The sequence below is a fragment of the Schistocerca cancellata genome, chromosome 7 (assembly GCF_023864275.1).
Source record: "Schistocerca cancellata isolate TAMUIC-IGC-003103 chromosome 7, iqSchCanc2.1, whole genome shotgun sequence".
Taxonomy (NCBI): domain Eukaryota; kingdom Metazoa; phylum Arthropoda; class Insecta; order Orthoptera; family Acrididae; genus Schistocerca; species Schistocerca cancellata.
Genome location: NC_064632.1, coordinates 150,986,553 through 151,011,135, shown reverse-complemented (window position 1 = coordinate 151,011,135; position 24,583 = coordinate 150,986,553). Strand labels below are relative to the sequence as shown.

At 40.7% G+C, this 24,583-nt stretch overlaps 1 protein-coding gene across 1 annotated transcript in view; it reads left to right on the top strand.

Moving 5' to 3' along the window:
- Positions 1 to 796: 796 nt before the first annotated feature.
- Positions 797 to 24,583, top strand: part of LOC126092672 (uncharacterized) — a 581,966-nt gene continuing 558,179 nt past the window's right edge. Inside the window, exon 1 of the mRNA XM_049908394.1 lies at positions 797 to 895. The gene's annotated coding sequence lies outside the window, so the exon portion shown is untranslated. The remainder of the gene's footprint in view (positions 896 to 24,583) is intronic.

The window sequence follows — 24,583 nt, the reverse complement described above, 5'->3', positions numbered from 1 at the left end:
TCATTTAACTTATTCTGGAGAAGTTACGAGTACTTGGGTCCTCAGCCGTGAATTGATATTTGTTGTTTTAAAGAGAAAACTGTGCATTGGTTTGAGGAATAAAGTTATGTGTGTTCTTGTATAACTAACAGTAATTGATCACGGCCCCTTTCCACAACCAGATCCTCTCTGTTCTGCGAAACCGGATTTCCACTGAAGTGCGAAACCGGATTTCAGCCTCAGTACGCCGATTGTGCCTGACTGGCATAGGATTCTGGACTAAACGGACTTCGAACGGAAACTTTATGATCGCCCCTGATGGAAAACTTTCTTCAACAGCCTCCGAAATGTTGTCGACAGATTTCGAGTTCACCATGCAGAAGGAGTGTGCAGTCCTATAAAAAAAAGGAGCAGGAGAAGACATGGAGAGGAAGGCTGTGTTTCCCAATAGTTCGTCGCCAGAGATTATCACGGATTCGAGCTCTCCTACAGGCTCGCATATGGCGCTGGAATAATTGAGAAGTGCCAGCTAAACGCAGTCCGCCCGGACTGGATGACTCTTCACCGGATGTCGGACACAAACAAAGCAGAAAATAAAAGGAAGCTGGCAGTCGGCACGAACCGACCACTGGACGCTGGCGGCTGCGGCCGGGCTGGAGTGGACCACGCATCCGGTGGCGGCTGGCGGCGCGCGGCGCATGCGCACCGCGGCCGAGGCGCCAGTCCCCGCAGAGGAACGGCGCGCTAGCGGCGGGCAGTCAGCGTCGCGACGCCTCGCTCCCATCACCACCAGCAGCAGCACCACCAACAGCAACAGGGGCAGCGGGCCGCCGACACCGCCAGCGCACGACGCCGCCCGGCGCCCACGGGCGCTCCGGAACCGCCACGGCTGACAGCGGCTGCATCACCTGCTCTCGTAAGTCGGAACACTTGCACTTGTATTAGGTCATTTTTACCCATTTACAACCATAGAGATGCTATTGCGCTTGCGGCTCGTATTTACCGCATGAAAATTAAACTAGATTACTTTCACTGTGACAGAAGGTCGAAAATGTTCCAAAAATAAGCACTATACAGTTGTTTTTAACTATTTTTTAAAATTACCACTGTACTCTGGGTAGCATCGTTCAAATACACACTGTGATTCAGCTGCCCCTGTTGATGTTGTTTTATGAAATGCGCAGTGTTATATCTGGTCTTCGCAAAGTTTATACAAGTTTTCATATTTTCTCGTTAGCTACTCGCGAATTATTAATCCTGCGGCAAAAATGAATAGGACTTCTTTATAGCAAATTTAATGTAGTTAAATCTTGTAGCCGGTACTTTTTATGGTGGAGGCCATGGTTTTCGAACTGTTCCAGAAAAACGTACAAAAGTGATTTTCAAATGCACCTCTACCCCCACACTCATCCTTCACCAGTCAGGATTTCTACTGTGTTCTGCGTCACACTGTCTCCTACCACTACACAAAAATTTCCCAACGGCCTCTACTGACTGGGCTGTTAGGCCACCAGCATAGTCGGCTATTTCGTTAACATTAATAATTTAAATGTACTCATAAGAGTAACGTAATAAAAATTACTTTTGTAAACGTTACTATAAAACTTAATACTCTAACAATTCGACCCATAAAGCACAGTAGTTTCGTAGTCATGCCTGATGAATACGACGATGTATTTGTTTATTTTATGCTGTTAAAACTCACAAAACTATTAGGTAAAATTTGTACAAACGTCACTTTTACAATTTGTAAATTCCTCACTAAGCCTGTGGCGTAATGACGCCAATAAATGAAATCCAAAAAAGGTCGACTGCGGGGAACAATTCGTGCAGTCGCAAATTTTTCAGTGGTCCTGGGACTTCCATGAACAATATACTAGAAATTATGACTTTTGGGAGCTGTGTGTTGGAATGCGGGCGCGTTTGAAATTTAGTTTTGTATATTTTTCTTCACTAACTCGGAAATGATATGCCTCAGGCATAAACATTTCCCAGTAGAAAATTTAACAACATAAAATTTCCTACAAAATAGTCCGGTCCAATTTTTTCTGTAGGACTAATACTTCACGAGCCAGAGAATAGGAAAATCTCGGACTTGGTTTATGAAGGCCAGACATAGCATTGCGGTTTGCATAAAACGACATCGGTCTTTCTTTGTGGCTACTTTAAAAATATTCCCTTTTCTTATGTTGTATAGTTCATTTACAGTCAACCATGTACTACATTCCTAAACAATACTTGCATCGCGTGGTTTTAGTGAATATATCCAATGAAATTTATAGCTTAGGGCAACTCTGAGTTTGGAGTGTGATAGCGTCACCCTCGAAATTTAGAGTCCTGTTCTACACCGCAGAAGCGTGACTTACACCGACATCACGTACTTACCAGATGAAAAATAACTTAAATTGTATTTACTGCAATGGCACATCGAAAATATTCCCTGATTATTCGTTCTCCAGTGATTTTTCGTTATTTTCAGTTATTGCTGTAATTTCGTTACTGAAATCACTACCGTCCACTGGGCATCTTCATTAATGACTACTGCCTCTTCCACTTAAGCTACTTTCTGACACAGTGTGTACAGAATTGAAAGGCATTAATATTTTGCAACATTTTTTAATCTATCCTCTGAAACAATACTTTGTTTCGCTATCTGGATGATGTATTTTACAGTCAGCCACGTATTACATTTGTAAATATTATTTCTGTTCCGTAGTTTTACTTATTATACCAAGTGAAACTATGAGTTTGGGAAACTTGGAGTTTGGCGGTGTCCGCTCGACTCCTCTTCTGCACCTATGGCTGTGCAACAGCTGGTGTATACACGATAATAATTAATCTCGACTAAATTTGCTAGTACAGAACGTCGGAAGTGTTAATATCCACTCTATTTATTTTTCATTTATGTATTATAATTATTTTTAATGAATTCATCACTGTCCATTGGGAATCTTCTTTGAACTATATTTAATCATTACTCTCTCTTCAAACCCAGCTACATTCTGATGCAGAATGTACGGACTTTAAAAGACAGCAATACTTTTTAGTGTAGTTTTATGGCTCCTTCAAGAAACGTTTTCTTTGATATGTCGCTGAGGCGTTTTACAGTCAACTACGTATTATGTTCGCGAACAATATTCACTTTGCGTAGTTTCGCTTATTATTCCCAAAGAAATTACATTTTCAGGCAAGTCAATGGTTGAAGTGTGACAGATGTTCAGTCTAGAAATTTTCGTTTCTGTTCTACTCCCTTAGTTATGTTTCCAGCTCCTTTTTAGAGCATGAAAATAATCTCGACCACATGTAGTGGGAAAAAAGGTTGAGGGGGTCTCTAAATGTCCAGTCTGTCCTGATTTTTAATATTTTATTTGTTACTATTATTTTATTGTTGAAATTAGCTCGGTGCATTAGGCAGCTTCTTTAAACTACATGTAATCACAATGATCTCTTCAATCCAAGCTACTTTCGAATTCATCGTGTACAGAATTTGGAAGGCTGCAGTATTTTATTTTATTTTTCTGACAGCTTTAAGAGGAAATTTTTGTTATTAAAAGATCACTTAAAGTCAGGTACGTATCACTTAGTACAACATTTGCTTGCGTAGTTTTACTTCTTACACCCAATGGAATTTTACCTTTGGGCAACTCTATCGTTCGAGTGTGGCACTGTCCCCCTAGAGAAACATTAACTGCTGTGCAGACCAATCTGAAACTTAGTCCGAAGTCTATCTTAAACAGGACAGCGACGATTTGTTTGAAAGTCGGCTAAGAGAATTACTGTGAATATAAAATAATGTACCACTATAATATAGCGCGAAAATTTCTTTCACTCTACATGTTGTAAGTAACTAAAATTGTCAAATAATTTGACAAAAGCTTTATTCTACCTTTTTCTTTATCATCACTGTTATTTCGCAGATTCTTTAAAATACATGTATTCACAATTGGCCTATCCCCCCAAGGACCTTGAACTTTTTTTAACTGAGGAAAAGACTCTTACAGTCGGCTACATATTACATTCATGTAATAGTTACTTTGAATATCCCCCCAAGGACCTTGAACTTTTTTTAACTTAGGAAAAGACTCTTACAGTCGGCTACATATTACATTCATGTAATAGTTACTTTGAATATTTTTATGCCCAGTGGAATTACATATTCTGGAGAACCTCTGGTTAGACTGTGATACGTACCCTCTCTCTCGAAATACTTGTGATGACAAGCTGATGTTTTAGCTTACATTGTGATGTGCCGATCTATTTGAGAGGTAACGAAGCCAACAAATGTGAGTACAAAATAAAGATTGAGCTAATAGACCGATCTGCAGCCTAGCTTGAGGTTTACTTTCGCTCAATATACAGCGTGTATGATAAATCATAACGAAATAGACATTTGTGAAACTAATATGTAACACCTCATCTGTAGGGGAGAGTGTTATATCGCGGAACACTTCAGACATTCCTTTCCAGTCAGACATGTAAAAGAAATATAATACTAGGGGGTGCTGAAAAGTAATGTCTCCGGATTTCTTATGGTAAATTTTTAAAGCTTTTTAAATAAAACAAACGTTATTACTGTTCTGTATCTTAATTGTACACATTGTCACACTGGTGATGAACACATTTCACACAAAGACAGACTAGTTCGTTGACGCCGTCACTGTAGAATGTTTGACTTTGTTGGCGGAGCCGCAACCTCACCTCTGCCTGCACCGCTTCATCACTGTCAAAGCGAAGTCTTCGAAGGTGTCCTTTAAGTTTTGGTAACAGTTAAAGATTTGATGGGGTCGAGTCCAGACCGTATGAAGGATGATCAATTACAGGCTTCGGTTTATCGCAGGTGTCGCAGCGTTCATATGTGGTATGGCGTTGTCATGCTGAAGGAGAGAGTGATCTTTGAATCTGAAAACTGATTATAGCACACAATGCCGCATCGGCATAGTTACGTTAACACCGCCATCTTACAGGCAGCAATTCGGAGCTCTCTATCGGTAGAGGGCTGCAAATTTGTAGGCATGAAGAATAAAGATGTAGAAGGTTAATAAAGTTTGTTTTATTTAAAAAACGTTGAGGTTTTCACGGTAAAAATTCGGACTCATTACTTTTCATCAAGCTCTCGTGTATTTTCTCATTCTATTTTGAAATGATGGCATTCAATTTTTATGTCTGCAGTCTTTTTGTGAAATAACGTAAATTAGTCTAGAAAATTAAGGTTTTTCCAAATGTTAAAACATGTATCAAGGTACGACATAGTTATGCACCTAAGAGCAAATGTTCTACTGAAATTTAGTAGCGTTGTGATCGAGAAAATCTTGTCAGTATTGGATTTAGTTATCTTCCTGTTTCATTATTACTCTACAACAAACTAATGATTAGTAAGTGAAATCAAATGAAGCGGACGTTTTGTCAGACTTGCAAGAAATTTAATAAATTTTGAAACTAAAACTTTCGGGAGCTAATACAATTTTCATTTTTAAGGCAGGTAGAATTGTTTGTAAAATAACGAAAGACAGACAATTTGAGAACATGACATGTTCCATGTAAAAGACCTTGTTCGGTTTCAAGGTAAACGACTGTACAAGACCGTACATACGTTGCATAACTAGTTTTAAAATACTAGGTAATTTTACTTCCCACGGCAATCTGTAACTGTGGAATTAACCGTATATTCCAAATAGCTTTAATCTCTATATATAAAAGAAAATGTCCTGATTCGCTGATTCAACATCGCCTAGCCCAAAACGCTAACCATAGAAACTTGGAATTTGGAGAGGATGTTGAGCTTATACAGCAGGGATTTTTCGAAATTTCACTTCTAAGGAGATGACATGGACGTAAGATTTATTGAAAATATGACGCTGTTAAGGCAATTTTCACGACGGAACTAAGAAAATCGGTATTTTGTTTCTCGGCAAAAAATTAAAAAATACACGTTTCAGCGTTTCTGAAATTCAGCCCCTAAGGGGTGAAACAGTAGGGCAATTTGTTTTGAAAATAGGTTGTTATTAAAGAACTACTAAAGCATTTTAAAGCGACATATATGAAAATTGGTATTTGACTTCTGTGTCGGAAATAAAGATTGTATGTTAAGGGATCCAAGTTCGTAAGGAAATATCACTACGAGACCTCAAAAGGTAGGATTTGAAAAACCTTCATTAGCGTGAAAAGTTTATAAGGTGTTGAAATTCGTGAACTAAATCAAAGAAAGCTATTTAATATTTACCAGGACAAATCGGCTAAGTCAAAATTGCATAGAATTTTAGCAGGCATAGCACATATTTAGAAAATTATTTTTGTTATATTTACCATGCAAACGCAAGTGAAGCAGCGGGCACTAAGATAATATTTAATGCAGAACTCAATGCCACTGCACAAAACACTACCTCATGTCTGACAGCAACAAAGACTGTAAACCAATGGCGGAAACTGCTTTGGCGGTGTTTTGTTCCCATATCTTTATGTGATTTGAAAACCAGCCACTAGACTGAAGTACCGTCCGAAAATACATCAGATGTTGCTAGATACACTATTCTCTAGCTACAAAAGTCTCTTCTGCTATTGTACAATAACTTGCAATTTGCTGAAGTACTGTATTTCTTTCTAAGGTAGGTAGTGGGTGAAGTTTGAGTCCAGTTACATGGTGACGGTCGAAAAGCTTTCACATCAAACACATCTGTACTAACTAGGACAATATTTCGCATTCATGTCGGTGAAGGATCGTAATCCCAGATTCGCAGTTATCTCACAAACGGCTCGATTGCGGACTCTTGTTAAGAGGAACGCTTTTACTTATTAATGACAAAAGGAGCTTTAGCATTGATCTTTGAAGCAGCAGTTTTATTTCTAATCGATTTTGATCAATGCGTGGCCATTATGAGTGCTGTGCACAAAAGAGGAATAAATTAATAATCAGACTATACTACAACATACTTCGTAAGCCTAACCATACAAGTAAGAACATAAAGAAGAGATCGTTTGCATCAACATACATAGTACTAAAACACCGTGGACTCATAAATACAAGCAGAAAAATCACAATATTTGCACATATCGATGAAGAGTACAAATTCAACTGGGCTAGCTGCTTATATGGACTTACGCAGCTGTGCTCACTCCCCGTATCGGACGCAACAGCCCCCTCTTTAATCATCATTATCACAAAATCTTTTATTGACCAGAATGGAAGACATAACGAAATACAGTATAATCCTGGCATTAATCAAGAATCTTAAACATAAAAATTTGTAGAATTACGCCATCTGGAGTGTGTTTCGGGAACCACGTCCCAACGTACGTGGTGTAGCATGAACCCTACTAGAATACAGTATCGCAGCCATTATATTAACATAACATATTTCCAGTGAAACCAAAAGAATTGTGCTAAAATATTATGCATTTTGACATTAATTTTATATTCACGGATTTTAAATATCTAAATGACAGACAATGTAGGTATAAATATACCTGACACCGTCTAAATACCTTTAAAAAACCAAATCATAGATCCGTCATTAATTACATTTAGGTGGAGTGACTGACTGTACGAACACCCTCGCGTTACTTTTTGACACTCGTTGATTTTTGAATGACGTACAAAAGACCATGTAGACATAAACATATATACAACATCATCTAAAACCTTTTAAAACTAGCATAGAAAATTCTCATAACATATTTAGGCAAAAAGTGACATTGACACCATGTATTGCCATAACGCGCTCTTGGCGTTTGAATCTGAAGAATGTTTACTCCCTTTCACTGCAGTTGAGACTTAGTCTACAATATAGCACTACAGTTTGTATCTTGGTCTGACAAATACTCTGCACTGATATGTGCAGATAATGCAGATTTACTGCTTGTATTTACGCGTCCACAGGGCTTTGGTTCGGGTATGTTGATGCAAACAATCTATCCTGTATGTACAATTTATTCTGTATGTTATTATTTGCATAGTTTGACAGGAGTAGTGTCTTATGGTGCAGTCTGCTTGTTTTGTTTTCATTTTATCTAAGCACTGATGACTGTCACGCAGTAATTGAAATCAGTTCGCAATAGAAATAAAAATTTATACTTCAACGACCAACGCTGAGCTTTCTTTTGTTATTAAAAATGGTGTGGCGATCGTGGTGCACGAAATTACTGATGTACTCATTCAAGGAAAGTTTTTACGTCGGCTATCGTATGCTTTCGTCCATGCAGCTATCGCCAGTAATTATGATATAGGCGAGCCCTGTATAAGCCACTTTTCAGTAACAGTTACTAAATTCAAAAGAACTATATTACATAATAGACGCATCTAAGACGAGTATTTTAAAGCATATTATTTCCGTGCATCGCACATTAATTTGTAAAACTTGAAGGGGTTGGGGGTCACTATGGAGCTCTTACCAAACTCTCTTCACTCACGAAGAATATTCTTTGTCCCGAGAGAAGGACGATCAGAACTACTTGTTATGTCAGTTCCTGAACTTTGAGCGGGCCGTTGTTCAGATGACGTAATCCCCTGTGTATATACTCCTCTCGCGTGACTTGTGGATGATGGTAATGATAATATTATACTCATGAATATAAACTGTAGCACTCAGTGAGTGCTGGACAGGTAATTATTTGTACCAGTATAACACTCGCTTAATCATGTAAAACAAAGTGTCCACTCATCGACCGGGCTTCATTTTTCAGTAGGCTTGCAGCAAAGTGAAACATAAAAAAAACTCAGATTTTCAAATGTGTATTTTAAGGCCCTTTTATAACACACTGTTTTCATACTGTACAGGAATTCGCCGCATCTGTTAAACCTTTTACTGTATTCTTATGCTTATTTGTACGCATTAGAATGATTTTTGTTTTGTTTCAGTGCTCTTCCTTTAATTTTCTTTAGTCAGCATACTGAGAATTACGTTTGCAGTGAATCAATCCATACTGAAGTAGGGTTTCCTTGGCCACACACAAGTCGAAAAAAAAACTAAAACGAAAAATACATTGCAAGCATTTAAACGTATTACATCAACAGTCATGTTCCACAATATACTCACATGCACTTCGTATGTGTATCTAGTTCTGACCATTTGAGAAATCTGCTCATAGTGCCATACTGTACTTAACTGAGAAAATGTGACGGAACACTAGGTTCGTCAGCAGCAACGAATTAATGGTGAACTGCCGAATCGATTGAAGACACGCAGAATAGTGGGAATATCTAGTAGTTGTTTCCCAGCAATTCCCTAACCGTATGTTGGATAAATTGTTGTTGAAACTGATAAACATTCTGGTCCCATTAGAAATCATCTGTTTGCCTTGGAGGCTGGAGAGGGGATTTCCTGCAATACTTTTCTGCGCCACACTTATGGCTGTAGCTCAAAAATTTCGATATATTCGTTTTGGAATATACAACCAAATCAGAAAAAGCGATATATAAATATCTTTAAAAAAGTTTACTATCAGCAACAATACCAATAGGTCGCAATTCAGGTTGGAGGCTACATTTAGTGTCCTTGTGATATCACTCATGAGGATATATACCATCAGAATTACGCTCTGCTTCAACGGAAATTGGATCCTCCACTTTCAGAAAATGATAGCGCTGAGAACGTCGAAGAAATAACCAGTCACCTCTCATCTCAATATGTGGGCGTTTCAGATACACCAATGAATTTAAACGAAAATTATTATGTTGTAATTCCGTCTACTTCTTGTTTTTCAGTGGAATTAGAGCTCAGGAAAGATTCTATAGGATTAACTCGGCTATTATTAATTTTCAAATTAATCAGCAACGTCTGGATGTCATAGGGAGGTGTTTCGTGGCGAGAAAAATACTGACATAGACTCACAAGGTACAGTTCGGAATTGTCACCGGTTGAAAAAAATTAGAAATTTTGAAATCTTATGCTTGCTTTGTTCAAGAAATTACGAAGAAATAGAACACAACACGTAATTCTTAACAGGGAGAATTCATCAATTATATGAAAGTAACTGCGTGCGTGTCTCAACAATTCACTATTATAGGATTTTTGCTGTTTACAATATTAATATATTATGTGGCTGATAATACCGGAATACCTTAAGGTATAAAAGTGAATGATGCTTTTGCACACACACAAGTGGTAGCCCTGAAAACTGTTGAGAAATGCAGGAAATCAAGCAGAAGATAGACGTTGGAAGCAAGGGATTACTGTTGTCGATCAACATAGTGTATAAATAGGTGGAAATATCCATTACTATTCGATAAAGCTGTTAACAATGAGTTATTGGAAAAATTGAGAATTGTGAAATTTGGAAAAGATTGCTTCCAGTGCAATTTAGAAGGCAGAGACTAGGGAAGGTAGATGCAGAACAAAAATCCTGCCAAGAAGGATAGAGTTTACAAAATAATGGTTCATTTGATTCTTGAGTGTTGCCCGTCAGTTTGCAGACTCTTCCAGGACGCATTAAGCGAGAAATTCCAAAAAGAGATAAGCAGCGGTTCGTTAGGCAAGCGCCACTGCGCCGCACAGAAACTCATTCGCCCTCCACTGGAGACGGTGCGGGCGGTGTTCGTCACAGACAGGTTTAGTGTTCATCGTCTGAGAACGCATGTCGCACGTTCCGCGAAGAGTCTTGCAACATATTACGACCTCCCATACACCTCTCGCGAGAAATTCGAGGTAGTATGGTTTATTTGTCCGCGTAACGTTCACTAATGGAAAGAAAATGGAGAAACGTTCGTCTAACCGATGGTACCCCTGCTACCTGCCGCCAGACACTGTAAGGTGGCTTGTGATTAGAAGTACACTATTGGCCATTAAAATTGCTACACCAAGAAGAAATGCAGATGATAAAGGGTATTCATTGGACAAATATATTATACTAGAACGGACATGTGATTACATTTTCACTCAATTTCGGTGCATAGATCCTGAGAAATCATTACCCAGACCAACCACCTTTGGCCGTAATAACGGCCTTGATACAGCTGGGCATTGAGTCAAACAGAGCTTGGATGGCGTGTACAGGTACAGCTGCCCATGCAGCTTCAACACGATACCACAGTTCATCAAGAGTAGTGACTGGCGTATTGTGACGAGCCAGTTGCTCGGCCACCATTGACCAGACGTTTTCAGTTGGTGAGAGATCTGGAGAATGCGCTGGCCAGGGCAGCAGGCGAACATTTTCTGTATCCAAGGCCCGTACAGGACCTGCAACATGCGGTCGTGCACTATCCTGCTGAAATGTAGGGTTTCGCAGGGATCGAATGAAGGGTAGAGCCACGGGTCTTAACACATCTGAAACGTAACGTTCACTGTTCAAAGTGCCGTCAAAGCGAACAAGAGGTGACCGAGACGAGTAACCAACAGCACCCCATACCATCACGCCGGGTGGTACGCCAGTATGGCGATGACGAATACACGCTTCCAATGTGCGTTCACCGCGATGTCGCCAAACACGGATGCGACCATCATGATGCTGCAAACAGAACGTGGATTCATTCGAAAAAATGACGTTTTGACATTCGTGAACCCAGGTTCGTCGTTGAGTACACCATCGCAGGCGCTCCTGTTTGTGATGCAGCGTCAAGCGTAACCGCAGCCATGGTCTCCGAGCTGATAGTCCATGCTGCTGCAAACGTCGTCGAACTGTTGATGCAGATGGTTGTTGTCTTGCAAACGTCCCCATCTGTGACTCAGGGATCGAGACGTGGCTGCACGATCCGTTACAGCCATGCGGTTAAGATGCCTGTCATCTCGACTGCTAGTGATACGAGGCCGTAGAGATCCAGCACGGCGTTCCGTATTACCCTCCTGAACCCACCGATTCCATATTCTACTAACAGTCATTGGTTCTCGACCAACGCGAGCAGCAAAGTAGCGATACGATAAATCGCAATTGCGATAGGCTACAATTCGACCTTTATCAAAGTCGGGAAACATGATGGTACGCATTTCTCCTCCTTACACGAGGCATCACAACAACGTTTCACCAGGCAAGGTCAACTGCTGTTTGTGTATGAGAAATCGGTTGGAAACTTTCCTCATGTCAGCACGTTGTAGGTGTAGCCACCGTCGCCAACCTTGTGTGAATGCTCTGAAAAGCTAATCATTTCCGGTCGGTTAAATTTCGTGTCTGTAGCACGTCATCTTCGTGGTGTAGCAATTTTAATGGCCAGTAGTGTGTATATACAGGGTGTTTCAAAAATGACCGGTATATTTGAAACTGCAATAAAAACTAAACGAGGAGCGGTAGAAATACACCGTTTGTTGCAATATGCTTGGGACAACAGTACATTTTCAGGCGGACAAACTTTCGAAATTACAGTAGTTACAATTTTCAACAACAGATGGTGCTGCAAGTGATGTGAAAGATATAGAAGACAACGCAGTCTGTGGGTGCGCCATTCTGTACGTCGTCTTTCTGCTGTAAGCGTGTGCTGTTCACAATGTGCAAGTGTGCTGTAGACAACATGGTTTATTCCTTAGAACAGAGGATTTTTCTGGTGTTGGAATTCCACCGCCTAGAACACAGTGTTGTTGCAACAAGACGAAGTTTTCGAAGGAGGTTTAATGTAACCAAAGGACCGAAAAGCGATACAATAAAGGATCTGTTTGAAAAATTTCAACAGACTGGGAACGTGACGGATGAACGTGCTGGAAAGGTAGGGCGACCGCGTACGGCAACCACAGAGGGCAACGCGCAGCTAGTGCAGCAGGTCATCCAACAGCGGCCTCGGGTTTCCGTTCGCCGTGTTGCAGCTGCGGTCCAAATGACGCCAACGTCCACGTATCGTCTCATGCGTCAGAGTTTACACCTCTATCCATACAAAACTCAAACGCGGCAACCCTTCAGCGCCGCTACCATTGCTGCACGAGAAACATTCGCTAACGATATAGTGCACGGGACTGATGACGGCGATATGCATGTGGGCAGCATTTGGTTTACTGACGAAGCTTATTTTTACCTGGACGGCTTCGTCAATAAACAGAACTGGCGCATATGGGGAGCCGAAAAGCCCCATGTTGCAGTCCCATCGTCCCTGCATCCTCAAAAAGTACTGGTCTGGGCCGCCATGTCTTCCAAAGGAATCATTGGCCCATTTTTCAGATCCGAAACGATTACTGCATCACGCTTTCTGGACATTCTTCGTGAATTTGTGGCGGTACAAACTGCCTTAGACGACACTGCGAACACCTCGTGGTTTATGCAAGATGGTGCCCGGCCACATCGCACGGCCGACGTCTTTAATTTCCTGAATGAATATTTCGATGATCGTGTGATTGCTTTGGGCTATCCGAAACATACAGGAGGCGGCGTGGATTGGCCTCCCTATTCGCCAGACATGAACCCCTGTGACTTCTTTCTGTGGGGACACTTGAAAGACCAGGTGTACCGCCAGAATCCAGAAACAATTGAACAGCAGAAGCAGTACATCTCATCTGCATGTGAAGCCATTCCGCCAGACACGTTGTCAAAGGTTTCGGGTAATTTCATTCAGAGACTACGCCATATTATTGCTACGCATGGTGGATGTGTGGAAAATATCGTACTATAGAGTTTCCCAGACCGCAGCGCCATCTGTTATTGAAAATTGTAACTACTGTAATTTCGAAAGTTTGTCTGCCTGAAAATGTACTGTTGTCCCAAGCATATTGCAACAAATGGTGTATTTGTATCGCTGCTCGTTTAGTTTTTATTGCCGTTTCAAATATACCGGTCATTTTTGAAACACCCTGTAGATTCCTATGGTTTCCACGAGATGATAAGATATATTTCAGTGAACCCTCGCATGCAGCCGGCCGTTGTGGCCGAGCGTTTCTAGGCGCTTCAGTCCGGAACCGCGCTTCTGCTACGGTCGCAGGTTCGAATCCTGCCTCGGGCATGGATGTTTGTGATGTCCTTAGGTTAGTTAGGTTTAAGTATTTCTAAGTCTAGGGGACTAATGACCTTAGATGTTAAGTTCCATAGTGCTCAGAGCCATTTGAACCATTTTTTTAGCCCTCGCATGTTGACGACGAATTCATTTTTCTGCAGTCGGTACACATGACTGCACATTTATTATCATTTATATTATAGTACACGTAGTTCAGCGATCGTATCTTGAATTGCAAGATCTGGCGCCTGTCCTTCAAAATGAGAGAGGGCTGACTGAAGTTAGAACGACATCGAAGGAAATGTATTCATGGTAACTAAATTAAAAAAAAGCCAATCAGTGAATGATCTTAAAGAAAAAAAATTATTTTTATTTCTGCTCGTCATTATCAGTAACGGGAATGCAAGGAGAGCTCGCCAGCAACAAAATAATGAAATCATGTGAATTTTGGCTCTTTCAGAACAAACGGCAACTGTTTCCCAGTTGTAACTCAGCATACGACGGGTGAACTATGTGTAATATTAGATACTACAAAAGATCCACGTATACTACAACAGAGAAAATGAAATCGTTATCATTTTGCGAGGGCACCCTGAAATATGTGGTCCTTCTATTACGACAAAGTTACCGTATAAGTCTATATTTACACCTAGTTTTGCAAGACAGTTTATGGCGTTTAACGGGAGGTTGCAGGAGTGCAGTCGATACCCACGGTTGTTTACCCATATCGAGATTCGGCTCTGACCCCATAGAGCTAGGCTTGATACAAATTAAAAAAAAAAAAAAACGAGAAACTGTGTCTGTCTGCATTATTTGTGTTTATGCCTCCAATCAGGATTTACTCTTCAAGAAACAGACGGGCTGAGGCAGCTAAGACGCCACCCTGAACATATCCAGAATAAATAAATATATCGAGGTGCAATTTTTGCCAAAATATAGCGGACAATGTGGCGAACATCCCACCGTTCCCAAATAATTTTTATTGTTTATACTCTGCGAATTGCGACACCGCCCTTTATCTTTTGTAATGGGACCATACATACTTTTCTATAGCATTTGAAAAAAGCTTCTAAGAGAATTTCAACGACGTGGTATGTATGGGAATTGAGCAAATAATATCAAGATAACTGCGCCGCAGACCGCTGTTCCTCAGTCAGGAGAAGAGGTTCCACAAACGTGCTTCGTTTAAATGCCTTAGATGATTGCATATACTTAAATTACGACAAAAAGTCGTTCTTATAATTCGGTGACTATAAACGATGAAAACTACTTGCGAACGTTAGGAAAATCACCATATTGTCCACCATATTTTGGTGAAACCCACAACTTGATATATTTACTCCTGGATATATTTTGGGAGGCCCGTCTTAGCTGCCTCACGCTGTATATAAGCACCAGACCGATGCTGTCCCACTCACTATCCGAGAGTATTGTTTCCAACAGAACTTTCAGAAATAGCATTAGAATATTGAATTGTTGTACACTGTTCAAAGTGCTTTTGATTATTTTTCTTTTCTAAGAGCTTAATTTAATTTCTGTCTCAAAGTTCGTTCAATAGCAATAAATAAACTTTACGTCGTCGAAGTTTAATTCACAGTGGCATGATTGTTGTGTCTACTATTGCTCGCATTAACTGACGCGTGGATCACATCTCTTAAATAATCCTGTAAAACCACGAGTGTGCTTCTAGCAATAAAATAATGTAAGATTTCGTGCCAGCATTGGAACTAATGACCTAAGAAGACACGAAACTAGCGAGAAACTAACAATATTTTTTGCACATTGAACATTAGTGTCAGTCAGTATTATTTTTACGTTAGCTCTGCACAATTCTTACACTTCGTTAATTTACTGTTATAAGATTATCAATTTTCCTACTATTTTCTTCGCACTGGTATTATTATTCTCTCTATTTCCCACAAACTATTTAATGTATTAATTATTCAGTCATTCTTTCTTCAACCTGCTCTTCAGTTTCTCTGTAAGAACGACTACTGCTTTGCTTTTCTTTTCAAAATTTCTCCAGTAATTATGGATAGTGCTGAGATATAGAGATTTCGATAATTATAATAGAGTTTCAAAGCAGACTCAGTCGCTCTAGCTGTGCCCTTTGTTTCGATGGACGTAATTTGAACAATTTTCTGTAATTACTGAATTAAAATAGGTATCAACCTTTATTTAATCAATACGTTCAACCACCTAGCTGGCCTTACACTGGCTCGTGTATACCTTTTTCAAAATTTTTCTTTTGTAATTATTCCCTTACCTCGCGCTACATACCACTGTTATTACTTCATTTCTGAACATTAAAAATACTTTAGCCCACGGATAGTACTTGTAAATGTAGCTTTTGCGAAATTAGTTCTTTCCCTACTGCTTACCTGAGGAATATACAGCCAATTTCTTGCTAACTTTATTGCACTTTTGGGAATGTTCATACGAGTATTTCCTTGACTCACGCATAAGCTGTCGTGAAGAACAGAGCGTGACGATTTTGGCAGACACACAATTTCTCGTTCAGGATGAGGTTTCTCTTGACTGTGGATAAACAGCAGCAGCTGATATAAAAATACGTTGCTGTAGCAATAAAAGCACACCCACTCAACTGTAAGGAGAGAAATTAAGGCTTCCGCGAGACAGTATCTGATATTTCAACGACAGAAAAGATGTATGTGCCTTCGACGACCGAATATAAAGTGATATCATTTGCCACCATCAGTACGATAAAATGCGAATTCTGATTTTACTTGTAGCTCAAAAATAAAACAATGAAATTCTTGCTACCGTCGTCTACTTCCTGTTTCTTCAGTTTAATAACTAATCTATGCTACTGTATAAAGACAAGTCGCTGTTTAACATTTTTACCAGTAATCTCGACGACACACACACACACACACACACACACACACACACACACACACACACACACACACACACACCAAAATTCTGTAAAAGCTCTTGACCGATATATTTCAAATTTTTACGCAAACCAGTAATGAACATTCAGACTGACATTTTTGTGCTTCTGGTATACAAACGTACAAATAAAATCTGTGCTATCATATGAAGACAAATCGTTATTTAAGGCTGCTAGTAAAAATCTGGCCGATTTACTTCGAATTTCTATGCGATACTAAACAGTTGGCCATAGGCTATTATTGTTTTAAACGACAATGTGCGGGTTTTCTGTTACAACCGGCTGCGAGAGAGCAGTGTTGTGCTGTAAATATGTGGTTTCATTTTCTCTCTCATAGTCAGTTTTAACTACTGTAGCAGTGCCTTTAAACCATTAAATAAATTGTTTTGTGCGACATATATTCTTTTTCCTTGCATGAAATTTTAAACAGAAACTGAATATGCAACTATCAGATGTTTGTTTTTCTTTCTCCCAGTCGGTTTTAGCAGTAAACAGGTAAGTTGTATTTATAGCCTATCTCGTTATGATTTATCGTCTAAAACCATGTAGTCCTGCCCGTTTGCAGATTAAAACTATACAAAATGCGGACATTGAAGCTACAGTACTCAAAGATCCAGCAGCAAGAGAGGTCTGTCATACCCAGTATACCAGTGATCCTAACAGATTTATCCATTCATTTTAAGCGACTTCAGTTCGCATCAAGATTTTGTTGGCAATTACAATAAACAAGGCTAGAGATCAGCGAGAGCGGAGGAAGATGGTCGGAATACGAGAGGGTGTTGAGTATATGGACATAGGTACGGGGGAGGAGGAGATGAATAGAGAAATATGGGAGGAGAAGGTAGAGAGAGATAGGAGGAGACGGACAGATAGAGGAGGGTGTAGGTAATAGAGAGAAGGGGAGGAGAAAAAAAACGGGTTTCCTCATTAAACGAAATCAGTATCTTCCTATATGGATGTGGTTGACATCACATGCAGTTGGCGCCATAGTGCATCTCATGAGCCACTGATATATAAAGTGGCATGATTAATCCATATTCCACTTCCACGGCAAGTTCTACTTTTTCTAGGTACACTGACAGAGAAAATGAACAGAAAATTTCGTAAAATCTTATCAAACATCTGGGTAGAAAATATCTTTTTTCTGTGTTTTATCTTCTGACATACAGTTTAAAAAGTACTTTTCTTTGTCTCTCCCGTTATTTTTCCAATATATTTGGAGACTTCGAAAATAATTAATACTCACTCTTATTCTTTCGTAGTTAGTAAAGAGATTTCTATCGTTATATCCGATTTAACGCTTTTTTAACTTTCACATGGTTGGTGAGTTATAGGGCCCACATGAATTCTGCGTTTTTTGTATTTTGTACTGCGTCAATAAGTCACTTACCTCCATCGAATACTACACCATTCTGCGAAATTTTCAATGATTTGCATCCTGATTAAATTTGAACAGATACCATCTTTCAGACGTAGAAATACGCCTGCCAGCTTTCGTTTATGTGGCATGACCCCTACTTGGTGCTGCGAAATTTTTTCGTCAGTGTATTAAATTATTGCAGAAAGTGTCTCTCTGTCTCCATTAGACCATAGACACAAATCTAAACATTACGAAAGTTGCAGAACGACGTTAATGTGCTGGCGAAACATAATGTGGTCTCCTTCAAACTACAGATTAGGAAGTTATGTGGGTTATTATTCATAAACGGAACAGCAATTAATTTTGAAATGAGGACAGTCTATGGTTCAAAAATCAAATGGCTCTGAGCACTATGGGACTTAACATCGTAGGTCATCAGTCCGCTAGAAGTTAGAACTACTTAAACCTAACTAATCTAAGGACATCACGCATATTCATGCCCGAGGCAGGATTCGAACCTGCGACCGTAGCGGTCGCACGGTTCCAGACTGAAGCACCTAGAACCACTCGGCCACAGTGGCCGGCGTACAGTCTACGGTAGACGTCTTTCTTATTCTTCTACTTCTTTTCCTGGGCTTTATCACGCATCTTCACAGGGTCACCATGTTAGTTACTGTATTTTCAACGTTAGAAGCAGATGGTTGCCAAATACCCTTCCTGTGGCCACCCGTTTCGCTTCCGGAATGCTACGGAATTTGGAAGAGTGCGAACATTTTCTAAATGTATGCTAATCGTGTAACTGAAGCGGAATTCACCAAGCCGTAAGTGAAAAACCGCCTAAAAACCACATTCATGCTGGCCGGCACACCGGCCCTCTTCCTTAATCGGCCGGCCAGATTCGACCTGGGGCCGCGCGACTCCCCCAATCCCAGAAGCTGCGTGTTTACTCGCGCGTCTATCCAGGCGTCTCAGTATGGTGTACACGTGGTCTCCTCACTTTTTTATCTGCAATCTGCAATCTGCAGTTCTTTCAAGTTATGTACATACTGCTCAGTGAGTCTACACGCATTCTCCCGAACGGTACTATCATTATCCTTGAAGGTCTGGAATTTACAAATGGTGGCTGTCTTGGTATGAACTGCTGTACACTCGCATTGGATTTACCTTTTGTTTTCTTTAATTTTTTTAAATTTTTGTTCCCTTCTACCTGTCACGAAAGAATTCCCCCCCCTTTTTTTTTAAGAAGTTGTTTGTGTGTGGGAGTTTTACATCCATATGTGTTCCACTGCTAACTGCATCTCTCGCTGGTGGATCTGCTAGCTAGAAGGGTGTTTGATGCCAAAATGAGATTTAGTCGATACAGTTCTGCTGACCAGTCTTCTTTGCTTGACGATAGTGATCTGGTAGGTCGAGATCATTCCTATGCATGTAACTGACTCATTTTAGAGCGCTTTGGGAGTCGGCGATTATTACTGCCTTAGGGTTTCTGAGGGCTCTTGCGTAACAATGAATGTTTCATATAGAAATATGAAAGCATCGCCTCGTAATTGAAATCTCCTTTCCGCTGCAATCAGTGGACAGAAGAAAGCACTTCCGGTGTAGTTTTCCGTATCCATTTTTGAGCCATCCTGCCCTTTTTTCTGTCATGTACAATGTAGGCGAAAACTGCCTTTGCCTGAACAATCGGTATATACTACAGGAATATTATGATAAAAGCTGTGATTCATATAGGAACATTGAAAGGGCTTCACTTCGGCACATTTCCAGGATTCTCAGCGGTTGTGGATGTGAAGCTTCTGTTTCCTCAAATTTCTGCAATTCCCGGTTTCAGAGAGCATTTTATCAGTGAATGGTTGTATGTGCCACTATTTTTAAAATGTTACAATATTTTCACTCCAGTAAGGTGCGTTATGTCAGTCGGAAGTGTAATGATGTAACGTAATGTAAGCATCCAAGGCCTTATTTTAACGGTTTAATTTGGTATGTCTGTCGTTCTCGTAAGTGCGTTTCATAGCGTGGAATCAGTATTATTAAATAACACGAAATGTGTTTTTTATTTTTATTTATTTAATTTTATTTTTTAGAGGGCCAGTCACTTCTATATTGCTCTTTGTGACTGATTTTTCCTTTCAACCAGCGTTTGGTGGGTCATTTTCTTCAAAATGAAATGAGGTATAATTTTAATTAAGAGTTATTCAATGCCCTCAGACCCTGAGTACTAAAGTTCTCTTAATTTTATTCTTGTGAATTACGCAATAAGGGGACTAAATAAAAAAATTCCCTGCAAAAATTAATTTAGCAGTACAAAAAAAAAATCATAACTGGGGACCTAGAATTGGAATCAGACTGCATTCAATAGCGTTCCGCCGCAACGGGCGCCGATTAGGGTAACACTCATCTCGCAAAACTTTCTGCAAACGTGACGTCATTTCTGTGTCACACGCAATATCGGCAATCGATACAGCTGGCGCCATATTCATTTTGGGTTATTTAGATGTTTTCTATTATAGCTTGCAGTATGCAGTAAAGCAACGGCACACCGGAAATTTATCACACACGCGTCACCGTTATCATTAAATGTCCGTTAGCAACGCATCAGCGATATAAGCCTTCAAGAGAAACTATAATAACCAATCAGGAGACTGAAGTCACAAGACCAAGCATTAGCATAATGCATAATGCCGTGTTTTACAGAGCGAAACGATGAAAGTGCGCGTCTTATTACATATGAAAACTTTTTTTCCATCTTCCCGTTGTAAACATATTTTAGGACTTCCAAGTGAGTGTGAAGCAAAGATCTTGTGCCATATTCGATGTTACTTACATTTCCGACTGATTAGAGAATGGAGGGTGAAAAAATTATTTGGCGATTTGTGAGTGTTTTATTAGGCAGAGATCTTAGAGGACAGCTTTAATTGCTGCAACTGAAACAGGTACCAATAAACTTCAAGTTCCTCCCTCTCATAAATATTTGGCTATTTATATCCGAACATAGGGCAATTCTTGAGCATGTGGTTAGGCAGGAACCGAACAGGGCGGCTTTAAATGCTGCGACCGAAACGAGCAGCAATAAAATTCATATCCATTGTTCTCATAAACATTTGGGTGTTTATTTTCCGAATACGTGACGAGTTTCGAGTGTGTGTTATGACAGGAACCTAAAAGGACTTCAATTGATGAGAGTGGAAAGAGGAGCAGTAATATTCATATTCTTTGTTGCTACAAATTCGATGGAAAATCCTGGGGTTGTCGGTACTGCGTGTGACGTCAAAATGACGTTTTGTCGGCAGGACGTCCTGTGAGATAGTGTTACCCGCGCAGATAACAAAAACAAAGAATACTGAATGAAAATCAAAGTGCACAGTTCGTCTCAGCTCTTTATGACGCTCTTTATGACATCCCGAGAGGTTTCTTCGTGTGGTGTATCTGAAACGTTTCCCTCAGCCACCTATAAGAAAACCGCGCGGTTTCAACGCTGGGCATCTCGGTTGTGATCACCACAATGGTGTCAAAGAAGAGATGAAATGTGGGTAAGAGGAAGTGCAACGAGCTTGCCATCGCGTGATACAACCACGGTTGCGTTGGGCAAAATGTGGTGAAATCTGGTGCCAATGTGACACCATTAATCCACTTTACACCTCACATGAAATTTGAGCTTTGGCCTTTACTTCGCATGTGCTGACACTTCACTGTTCTTCGCGGAGCCTGACGGTCACGTTGCGAGTCATCTCTCTTTTGCACATTTACCGAGGGAGGCTGTAGGCACCTTTTAGCGAAATTTAAAACTCATGCGTCAATATGGGTGACAATTACGGGATTTCGCAAAAGCAGTCCTTTAATTCTCTGGCTTAGTGCATAAAAGCGGAGCGAGACTAATAATTCTATCGACGGTATGGGATGAAATTGTGGAAGCACACTGGCATAAGCTACTGACGAAGGGCAGATTGTAGCTGCATGGCACCCGGGAACGAGGATCTCGCAACTGACGAAGTTGGGCGGCCGTTCCCCTGCTACAGGCGTGAGCGGCTTGGGATGTGATTGCAGGACGATGAAGCGACGAGCAGGCGGGAAGCTGTCACACACCAACGCATCATCTCAGAACGTGCACGTCGGACGTCTGCCCTCGGTGTAAAGAAGGATAGGCAGATCTTTTTGTACTTTCAACATTTCAGCCCAGCCAGCAATCGTGATAATCTAATATATAAGAAACTATCAGCCTCGATTGCGGTAATGAAACCAACCTTTACCTAGGTTTCAGCACAAATAATTGAGCCTTCTTCAGAAGGTGTACCTGAATCTATAATTTGTCTAAGAGGGCAAGGTCTAGAAATAAAACTAAAACAGCCCGAATAGGTGTAGTCACATTTTAAAAATGCGGTACATAAGTACTAAGTCAATACAGATTTAACGCCAGAGTTTCATTACCGTAATCGAGGCTGATAGTTCCTTATATAATAGGCAGATCTGACTACAGAGTACAGTGCGAGTGCAGTAACAAGTGTTTTGTATTTATTTATTTATCTACACATTAAGTTTCGTAGGACCAAACTGAGGAGCAAATCTCCAAGGTCATGGAACGTGTCGGTACATGAAATTATAACATAAAAGTAATAACACATAAAAATAAAATGTTTATGTATCTGGAAAAAGTCAAGCCACAAGTTTCAGTAAACGCAATAAACAATATAACATTTTTCAGTCCATGCTGTTGAACGTAGTCTCCACAGCAGACGACTCCTGTGTGTTCCCATGTGGACCTAAAGACATCGTCAATTAAGACTACAATGAGCGCTAGATCAACGATATTGGACCGAGAATCAATGGAAACATATTACATGGTTGGATGAATAACATTTCCTGTTACATCAGGTTGATGATCATGTCTGGGCATGCACTTCGCTACGAAAGCAGGCCGCTAGAGGCAATATCAAGATAGGGAGGAAATTTACCTGGACATCTGTGGGACCTGTGGTTGTATGTGAAGGCAGGGCACAATGAAGCTGGGGACTGAATACGCATTATTCTGTCCTTTCATTCTTGCATCTTTGGCATCTTCCAACAGGATAACTGTGTCATATCGTCAGAATTGTGCTACCCATGGGTGGATTATCAAATTCGTTCTGTTATGAACACTATAGAAGAAACACTTTTGGGCGCCAGCTCCGCACCCATAAACCAGCGGCCCGTAATTTACAAGAATGGAGTGGCCGTGAAGAGAATCGGACGCCACTGATCCAGGTGCCATCCCAGTTTTTCCTCTCCCCCCCCCCCCCCTTCTTCATGCACCACGATATTGGGTGACTTGGTGTTACTGTACTAAATTGATGAACCGAGGCTAAACTGGTCGTATGGAGACGGTTGAATATTGTCTACGACAATACATCTCTTCCACTTGTCTCCGAAAGGCAATGCGCTCTTATTTCGTGTTGTCTTCGGACAATCTACGAGCCTTAATTGTTTTTTCCTTTTGTTTTAGGTTCATGCCCGCTCATGTCAGAAGTGTAGGACTCGAAGAGCAAGGAGACGAGTTAAAAACGACGACACGTTAACCCCAGTCGGCGGAAGAGGAGACAGCTAAAAACAGGGACGTGGAGAAAGGTCTATAAAATACGCCATAGAGAAACGGAGATTCTGAACTTAAGATACAAAAAAATCCTCTTAGAAGAACATCCGCAACTGAGCATTATAGCAGAGGTTGGAAATACCGCTTCAGTTGTAAATTTCTTTGTCACACGACCCTTTTAGGACTGTTATTAGCCCATCTTCAGGTGTCCTAGCTGTGCTGTGGTCCCCGAGCGTAGAACAGGGAGTCCCTGGCAGGGCATAGGGAGCACACCGCGCCTGGACACCACAGCACAGCTACGACACCTGAAGATGGGCTTATAACACTTCGAAACCGGTCGCGTGAAAATAAATAAACTTACAACTGAAGCGCTATTTTCACCCTCTGCTGAACTAAAGATGTCCTTCGCCATATTGCTCCGAAGGAAAAAAGTAAAAAGCGGTCGACAGCCCTCGCGTCGTTCGCTAAAACGGCCGATAGCTCAGACGGCAAACACAAATGAGGACGTAAGTGGCTAATAAAATGGTATTCCGTCGGGAAATGGCGGACTGTCAAAGGATGAGAGCAATGAGGTGGTGGGGCAGCATCACTTAACAAATGGCGATGGCTAAAGAAGACAGTGCCCGATGCGCAACTTAGCTAAAACGATCTCGTCACGGCGAGAGGGCCGAGAGGACGCCGTCCAAGGCGTTAAGAGAGATTTAATCATCCGGAGTTTGTCCCCATGAAGGAAGGACCAGTGGTGATGCCAAATTGACACCACTTGCCGACACAGAGATCATTGGAGGGAGTGTAAAAACTAGCGGGCTGAGGTACGAGGACTGCAGCTTCGGTAGCAGCGTTAGCTGTCTCCTTTCCTGTCAGGAACACTCATAAACATCACAGTAACTGAAGTTAAAATCTTATGGGTTAGTAGGCCGCGTCATGTTT